This window comes from Haliotis rubra, unplaced genomic scaffold, assembly GCF_003918875.1.
Source record: "Haliotis rubra isolate DU_JTF1 unplaced genomic scaffold, ASM391887v1 Scf1782, whole genome shotgun sequence".
Classification (NCBI taxonomy): domain Eukaryota; kingdom Metazoa; phylum Mollusca; class Gastropoda; order Lepetellida; family Haliotidae; genus Haliotis; species Haliotis rubra.
In genome coordinates this window covers 43,115-53,040 of record NW_025765761.1, presented here as the reverse complement: position 1 = coordinate 53,040, position 9,926 = coordinate 43,115, and positions in this window count along the sequence as shown.

Sequence of the window (9,926 nt, the reverse complement as noted above, 5' to 3'; positions counted from 1 at the left end):
CCCCATAATATATCTGCACATTTGCATGGCTATGAAATGTACAATATCGGAGCCTGACAGAATAAAATGAACTTTCTGCACGTATGTAAAACTGAAGAACAACCTCCTTGTCGTGAGATCTGGGTAATTGGGCAACTTGTTAGCCGTGGGTTGCGCCCTTGTGTCGGTGGGATTCTGGTGGTTGAGGGTAAAGGAGTCAGGCCCCATGTTCCGTTTGCACAACAAACCAGTTCGATCCTTATCTGATCAGTCTTCTGCTCATGCCATAACCTGTGCATGGGCAGCATTCTTATGGAAATTAACCTGCATTGTTGTTCTTTTCTGACAATGAATGTATTTATTTCAAATTATAACACATACGTATGTTTGCCTGGAGTCCTATGCCAGAAGGCGGCGGCTCATCTAGAGATATTAACCTCCGAATGATGTATGCCTCATATTTCTGACCATGGGCTGAAGCAGCCTGGCTCTGAATTGGTAAACGATACAGCTAGTCGTGATATATTCTCTGGAGTATAACACCCCTGTACCCCGGTGTCAGCATGTTGAACACCCGGTGTTATTTGACTCTGTCCTTGTTGACACTCGGCTGTGGCAGGGAGCAGGAGTGCTGGATCGTTTTCCTTTCACCATGTCACAAATACAAGCTGGTTCATCTCGAAAAGAAAAGACGAGGCGCCTAAATGAACATTGCTGCAACGTTTGTAGATCAGGTTTTTACGGCAGTGAAACGTTTCACTATCAGGAAAGAGGGCACTGTAACACAAACAAACACATATATGGTGACGTTTGCTAGATGTTCATTCCCGCGTCGATCAAGGCAGGTTATTTTAACATCTAAGTGGATGTGAATGTTCCAAATTCAATATGATGTTTTAAATGTTAACATTTCGACACATAATGTATTCATGTCAAAACTCTGCCCTGTGTCGTCAAAGTGGAGACCACCATGAGGGTCCAGACTGTGAAAGAGACTACAGATGCACAAACGCTGACGGCTCACATTCTCACGATCCCACTTGTTATTTATATCCAGTTACGGGAACATATTCTGCCTTAGATCTGGCACTCGCCTACTGCATCTTGTATAACACACTTGAAAGGATGGTCCATGATACGTTATGTGGGATTCATCACTTCCCAAGCATTCTCAAAACAATCCACCCTGGTGATGATCCAGCTTTATCACGACGGAACTGCGCCAGGGCTGACTGGTCATTATATAGGGCACTATGTACTGATCACATCAAAACATGGTTGTTTTTGCAAACAACGGGGATCACTTAACAAAACTGCTTACCAAACTATACTAAAGTCCTCTGAAATTCCACATGTTTGTAAATCATGGTTTAATAACGAGTGTCAACAGGTCAGAAAGTGTAGGAACAAAGCCGAACATGATTTTCCTGCTTGACCTTATTAATTGTTCCATCACAAGGGATAAGTATTTCAGGGCAAAAATAGTTACGGATCTGTTAGTAATATACATTATCATTTAGTTATAGATTTGTAAAAGGAAATGGAACTAATTGAAAAAAAAATGATTAATATGTATTGTAGATATACGTATTTTTGTATACCTGGAAGTTTAAATTAGTAACTGAGTCTGTTAGTGGCTGTATCCTCAAGCGGAGTTAAAGTATTGTGAAAATATTATCCTTCTTAGAACTAAATTTAAACTTTTTTAAAAAGTTTTTCTTTGTCATTTTATATTGTGGCTAAATTTGACTGCGATCACTAGTGGCTGAAGGGAGGCTATAAATCCAGCTTGGGTCCATGCAGGAAGCAAACAGTATAAGTCTCCAGGGTCCCTAGTACAGCGATCTACCTTCAGCTACTGGTGATCTACAGCCCTATATATTATTGCGTTAATTAACAATGTACCATTTTACATGTCCCCCCAAACTAGTTATAAAAAAAATGTGGTAATCTTGTTGTTAAACTGTCCTTTGACGACAGGATTTGATACCGTTAACATATTTTCATATATTTGTTATTGACGTATAATTTATTCTCGTCACTATATGGCTGAAATATTGCTGATGTGACGATAAGTTCCAACTTACTCACTCACGCCCTATACTTAACTTGTTTTTGATTCAAGGACTATTTCTATATTTATATCTATGATAATGTATTTGTTTTTTACTGTCCTTCGGTGACAGGTTTTGATAATTTAACTGTTTACTACTTCTTCAGTCTTGTTTAGTGACGATACGGCTGAAATACTGCAGAAGTGACTGTAAAACTTAACTCACTCACTATCCTATTGAAACACCTGAAGCTTGTGCTAATTGACCCCCAAACAAACTATTCATGCGGGGATTCATAACGCTCATCTGCTGTTAAAGACAGTACCTGAAGTGAGCAAATTGTCCAGCTTGTAAAAATGAAAGTGGAATGACATCCAAAACCTGTTCTTTGCTTTGCTGCGTTTTAGAGTCTTTCCAGAAATAGCTGAACTGCTGAAGACTGGGATTACCACTTTATGTGGCGCAGTTTCATTAAATAGTGTAAAGAAAAATAGAGTAATTTGGTAAGTTGAGCAAATAAATGATTAATTTCGGTGATCATTTTTAATCATCAATCCGAAAGGCCATATGATATGCGACCTCCATCCACCTGTATCCTGTCACTACCAGGACGCTGTTCCCTCCATAAACCGGTAACCTGTCACTACCAGTACACTGTCCCCTCCATACACCAGTAACCTGTCACTACCAGTACACTGTCCCCTCCCTACACCGGTAACCTGTCACTACCAGGACACTGTTCCCCTTCATACACCGGTAACCTGTCACTACCAGTACACTGTCCCCTCAATACACCGGTAACCTGTCACTACAAGTACACTACCCCCTCCATACACCGATAAACTGTCACTACCAGAACACTGTACCACTCTATAAACATGTCACCTGTCACTACCAGTACACTGTCCCCTCCATACACCGGTAACCTGTAACTACCAGTACACTACCCCCGTCATACACCGGTAACCTGTCACTACCAGTACACTGTCCCCTCCATACACCTTTAACCTGTCACTACCAGTACACTGTCCCCTCCCTACACCGGTAACCTGTCACTACCAGGACACTGTTCCCCTTCATACACCGGTAACCTGTCACTACCAGTACACTGTACCCCTCTATAAACATTTAACCTGTCACTACCAGGACACTGTACCCCTCTATAAACATGTAACCTGTCACTACCAGTACACTGTCCCCTCCATACACCTTTAACCTGTCACTACCAGAACACTGTCCCCTCCATACACCGGTAACCTGTCACTACCAGTACACTGTCCCCTCCATACACCTTTAATCTGTCACTACCAGTACATGTTCCCCTCCATACACCGGTTACCTGTCACTACCAGAACACTGTTCCCCTCCATACACCAGTAACCTGTCACTACCAGTACACTACCCCCGTCATACACCGGTAACCTGTCACTAGCAGTACACTGTCCCCTCCATACACCTTTAACCTGTCACTACCAGTACACTGTCCCCTCCATACACCGGTAACCTGTCAATACCAGTACACTGTCCCCTCCCTACACCGGTAACCTGTCACTACCAGGACACTGTTCCCCTTCATACACCGGTAACCTGTCACTACCAGTACACTGTACCCCTCTATAAACATTTAACCTGTCACTACCAGGACACTGTACCCCTCTATAAACATGTAATCTGTCACTACCAGTACACTGTCCCCTCCATACACCTTTAACCTGTCACTACCAGAACACTGTCCCCTCCATACACCGGTAACCTGTCACTACCAGTACACTGTCCCCTCCATACACCTTTAATCTGTCACTACCAGTACATGTTCCCCTCCATACACCTTTAATCTGTCACTACCAGAACACTGTTCCCCTCCATACACCAGTAACCTGTCACTACCAGCACACTTCCCCCCTTCATACACCGGTAACCTGTCACTACCAGTACACTGTCCCCTTTATGCACCATACCAAAGTACCATTTGTTAAAAGTTACTTTAAAAGTGATAACATTCTTTTGCCCTGTAGTTTATGATTTACCAAGGACAGCACAAGGCAGGCAATCAAAAATGCTGAATTTTTTTTTTGTCTCCATTCTATCGTCCACAGTTTGGTAATGTTGATAACATTCCTTCCCAAGTACGATTCCGGAATCATGTCGAGATTACGTATAAAGATCAATTGACGTACAAACATCATCAAACGTATTGGACATTTTTCAGAAGATCAAAGACGAGGGCCTTGATAAATTCAACCAATTGTTTTCAGGGGCCTGATTCTGTCCCGAATGGAGAGTGTTGATTCTGAGAATGGATCCTGGGATAATTACACTCTGGAGTAGAGGCGATGGGGGAGCCTAGTGGTCAAAGCAGGTTCGAATCTCACCCTGACGACCTACAGTGATCATGATATGATCTCCATCAGATTAGTGGGTGATCAGGCTCAGTGGATGGGTTGACTGGGTGTCTTCGTACCCCAGATGTGATCACTGTCGTCATATAACAATCACAGGATTGTCTGATCGAGACTTGATTGTTTACAAGCTGACACCCTCCAGCTGGACGAGTGGAGTGTGGAACAAGATTTGTATCAACAAAATATTCGTTGTGTGTTACCGTATATATCCGTATAACTGTTCAATTATATGAATACATCCAACGTTATAATCAGTATAAATCTAAACTTAATACTTTATCTCGTTTCCTTTCCTAGGCAGATCACAAGCAGTAGTATGACACCGGGGCCCCGGCTGCAATTACCATGAGCTTTGGATGCAGTCTCTATTATCATGGCGGAACATAGATGCAGTGACGCCTGACGGTATCTAACTTTGGATCTTGGCAAGAGACATACAATACCTAATACAGAGGTCTCAGTGAAACGAATCCATTTCGTTGTTGGCGTCACCACCACCACCATCATCATCATCATCATCATCATCATCATCATCATCATCATCATCATCATCATCATCATCATCATCATCATCGTCATCATCATCATCATCATCATCGTCATCATCATCATCATCATCATCATCATCGTCATCATCACCATCATCATCAATAACATCAAAAACAACATCAAAAACAACATCAAAAACAACATCAAAAACAACATCAACAACAACATCAACAACAACAGCAAACTCCCGGATGTTTAGTAACATGAGAGAAGATTGCCTCCTTCAAATGGTCAGCATCAAGGTTAAACGTTCGGTGTGTTCATTTAATACCTGTCTTCTGGTCAGATGAACTGGTGTTGTTGCTGTCAGGGAGAAATCAAACAACTCACATGAAGACTTGTATTTATTCCCTCGACTGTGTCAAACTAGTGACAGACTGTTTTGTAAGGTGTTCATTCCTTACTTGCGTCCCCCGACCCATGAAGATCCGGGGTAGAATAGATCTTCAGCAACCCATGCTTGCCATAAAAGGCGAATATGCTTCTCGTAAGAGGCGAGTAACGGGATCGGGTGGTGAGGCTCGCTGACTTCGTTGAAACATGTAATCGGTTCCCAATTGCACAGATCGATGCTTATGTTGTTGATCACTGGATTGTCTGGGCCAGACTCGATTATTTACAGACCGCCGCCATATCGCTGGAATATTGCTGAGTGCAGCGTAAAACTAAACTCACTCACAGAATGCTTACCAACCGACCTGGAAAGGCCAAACCATAATACATGAATATTCATTTTAAAAGACGTAAAACCCCATTTCTGCGAGTCGAAGATTTGATTTATTGACATACGTGAACTTTGAACTTTTAAAAGACATTTACTCACAAGCCAGGCGGTGATTAAACTTGGATTTAAATAACAACATGTAATAAGAACACCAAACAAATCACAATCACAATATAATAAGATCACCCATAAGATGACAATAAGGGACCAGTGAAGGTCCGGGTTAGATTACTGGCTTTCAATAACCCATGCTTGTGGTAAAAGGCGACTAACGGGATCGGGTGGTGAGGCTCGCTGACTTCGTTGACACATGTAATCGGTTCCCAATTGCGCAGATCGATGCTCATGTTGTTGATCACTGGATTGTCTGGTCCAGACACGATTATTTACAGACCGCCGCCATATAGATGGAATATTGCTGAGTGCGGCGTAAAACTGAACTCACTCATTCAAAACTGTAAGGGAACAAGAAGCCACACTTGTTTCACAAAATGACAGCATTAATTAATCAATTAATATGAAATCGTCACTAGATGCTCGAAAGTGAGGGTTAGACCATCGACGGAATTGACTAATTAAAGGAGGAACTTCAAACCTTCGGAAGGATTGCCTATATTAATTAGTCACAAAAAATAGAAACAACAGAATGTTAACAAGTTTTTGATTGGTGACAAGAAGATTACTAATTTCGTAATGACATTTATGGTTGTGTTAACCATCGCCTGAACGTGATGACACTTTACAGGTAAGAAAATTGACCTGTTGTCAGCCACTAGAGTAATCATGATACCACACCATGAAGAAGTCGCTTTAAAGGCTATTGTAACGTGTACCTGTGCTCTTACAGGTGATAAAACTACCAGAGAGATAATTGATAAGGAAATTATCAAAGGAAAGAAGTTGCATTTCCAAGGCAATTAGGTTTGCTTCAAACTCGCGTGGTTGGTCGCGCAGGAATGTATCAACTAAACAGTTGAGGGTGTTTGTACTTCAAAACCTAAACCTATCTTTAGAAATATTTCTAAAACCTGGTTGTAGAAGGTATGGGAACCAATGTTTAAAATTGTTATTTTAATCTATTTTTAAGTTGTTTTAAACTCGGATGCTGCTAACATAATCTTGTTTTTTTGGTTAACTTTGCTGGTTGACAATAACCTCACAGTACTTAGTGCATTAAAATCTGAATGGGTTATATTCCTCCGCCATGTTCGACTCTGAGATTTGCTAACGATTGTGAAATATTATTTGAAACTCTTCTTAAAAAACGTGTACATATACCAGAACGTGGTTACTGATTGTGTGTGCGGGAATCTGATCTCCCGCATCGGTTGTGAAATAAACTGCATTGGAGGACTCGACCTGAGTACACATATTCCAGATAACACTGGAAATGTCCATGGTCCTTCATTGGTTGACATACCCGTGACAATCCGGGTAAAAAACTGGTCTTCGGCAACTCATGGCTGTCGTATGAAGCGACTCACGGGATCAGGTGGTCAGGCCCGCTGACTGGATGTGCTGATCACAGAATTGTCTGGTCCAGAACTTATTTATGGAGCGCCGCTGTATCACTTGAATAGTGCTGAGTGAGGTGTTAAACAATGTACAAGCAAAATCATTTACTAGTATTGACTTTCTGCGTAATAGCAACGAGTGAGTAGCCAACGGAACTGTCCTTAAACAGGACTATACGCGAGTCAAGAAAACCGAATAAATAATCACAAGCAGAGCACGATTGGAAGTTATTCCTGCAGTCTGAAACAGTGACTGTGTTGTTAGCTGACACTACTTCAAATAGTTGATGACACTTATCATTAGAAGGTCATTAGACGTACACGTCGCTTATGATGACTTGTTGATACTGACCTACTCTGAACTTGATAGCAATGGTGGCCAGCGTCCTTGTTATCAAACACATTCATAAACACGTGCCTGTCAGTTGTTGTATTCTAGACACGTGACCGACAGCTGTTGTATTCTAGACCATCTTGTAGATGGAGAGCATGGTAGATCCCCCCACACATCTCACTCCTGTCGCCAACACATCGTATGTTGGATCAGTGTCAGATACCTTGGTGGACCGTTCTCTGATGACATCACCACAGAAGCACTCATTTGAAATCTGCAATCAACAGTTATACGTACGAACAGTAGGTTATGTTTATTAGATGAAACAAACACAAAAACATCGATTACCTGATTTGTCATCCAAAACCGACTCCTACAGTTCTCGTGGGCGGCTAATATGGGGGGCAGTCTATATCTTGATTGTGTTGCTTGAAAACATCGCATTACGAACCAAGTGGTGTATCTATGGACGTTGAATCAACGAGCAACGTCACGCTGCTCTTTCTACATCTCTTCATCTGTCACATTCCCTGAGGCTTGACTTTGTTTGCTTCAGTTTTGTTGAGATATTCTCCTTTGATGGGTGATCTGACTGATTATTGGCTCCGTCTTGTTATTGCTTTTCACATGAAATCAAACCTTTGTTTATTCTTTATACAATTTTGTCACCTGCTATTTCAACAGATGCCTCCAATTTGGGTGTTATCTTTCAAGAGCCTTAACACAATTTTGCGTTACCTTACATGGGGTGGTTAAAGCGTTGCTCGTCCTGCCAAACACTCCTCATGAGGGAACACTGTGTGGAACCCTTTTCTGGAGTAAGACGTTTTAATCTTAAGTTTGTTAACTTTTACATGTTTTATTCATTAATGTGTTAAATGTCCCTTGTGTCCACAGAAAGGACGACATCCAGGATACAGTCATGGACTAAAGACATGGTGGAGACAGACGCCCTCAAGAAAGTAAAAGAGAAGCTGGACAGAGGAGCGACATGGGTGACAATTAAAGGAAGACCAGGAAAGGGGAAGTCCACAACAGCCTACATGGCTCTCAAAGACCTACACAGTCAGGGGAGACAAGTATAGCAAGTGGTTTCACCAGAAGAGTTCAATGAGGTCACTATGGCCTGTCCTAATCCTGTCATTATGTTAGATGACATATTTGGTGATCTGGAATTCGACGCTGCAGACTGGACAAAGTGGAGACGAAGTCTCAGACCTGTATTCGATGTTAAACATCCTGACATATATGCTAAAAAGACTTTTTGGAGTGAGTGAGTTAATATTGAACGTCACATCAGCAATATTTCAGCCATATCGTGACGAGAACATTTGACATTGAAATACAATATATATAGATAGTATAAAAACCTGTTGACGAAGGACAGTAAAACAACTAGAATATCACAGACATACATGTAAAACTAGTTATTTAATCTAAAACATTTTAACTATAGGGGGCAACACAATATAAAAACAGGCTATAGATCGCCAACAACTGAAGGTACATCACCATACTAGGGTCCTTGGGGACTTACAGTACTATATATATAGATCGCCAACAACTGAACGTACATCACCATACTAGGGTCCTTGGGGACTTACAGTACTATATATATAGATCGCCAACAACTGAAGGTACACCACCATACTAGGGTCCTTGGGGACTTACAGTACTATATATATAGATCGCCAAAAACTGAAGGTACATCACCATACTAGGGTCCTTGGGGACTTACAGTACTATATATATAGATCGCCAACAACTGAAGGTATACTTACAGTACTATATATATAGATCGCCAACAACTGAAGGTACATCACCATACTAGGGTCACAGTACTATATATATAGATCGCTTGAAGGTACATCACCATACTAGGTCCTTGGGGTCTCTACAGTACTATATATACACCATACTTACAGTATATATAGATCGCCAACAACTGAAGGTACATCACCATACTAGGGTCCTTGGGGACTTACAGTACTATATATATAGATCGCCAACAACTGAAGGTACATCACCATACTAGGGTCCTTGGGGACTTACAGTACTATATATATAGATCGCCAACAACTGAAGGTACATCACCATACTAGGGTCCTTGGGGACTTACAGTACTATATATATAGATCGCCAACAACTGAAGGTACATCACCATACTAGGGTCCTTGGGGACTTACAGTACTATATATATAGATCGCCAACAACTGAAGGTACATCACCATACTAGGGTCCTTGGGGACTTACAGTACTATATATATAGATCGCCAACAACTGAAGGTACATCACCATACTAGGGTCCTTGGGGACTTACAGTACTATATATATAGATCGCCAACAACTGAAGGTACACCACCATACTAG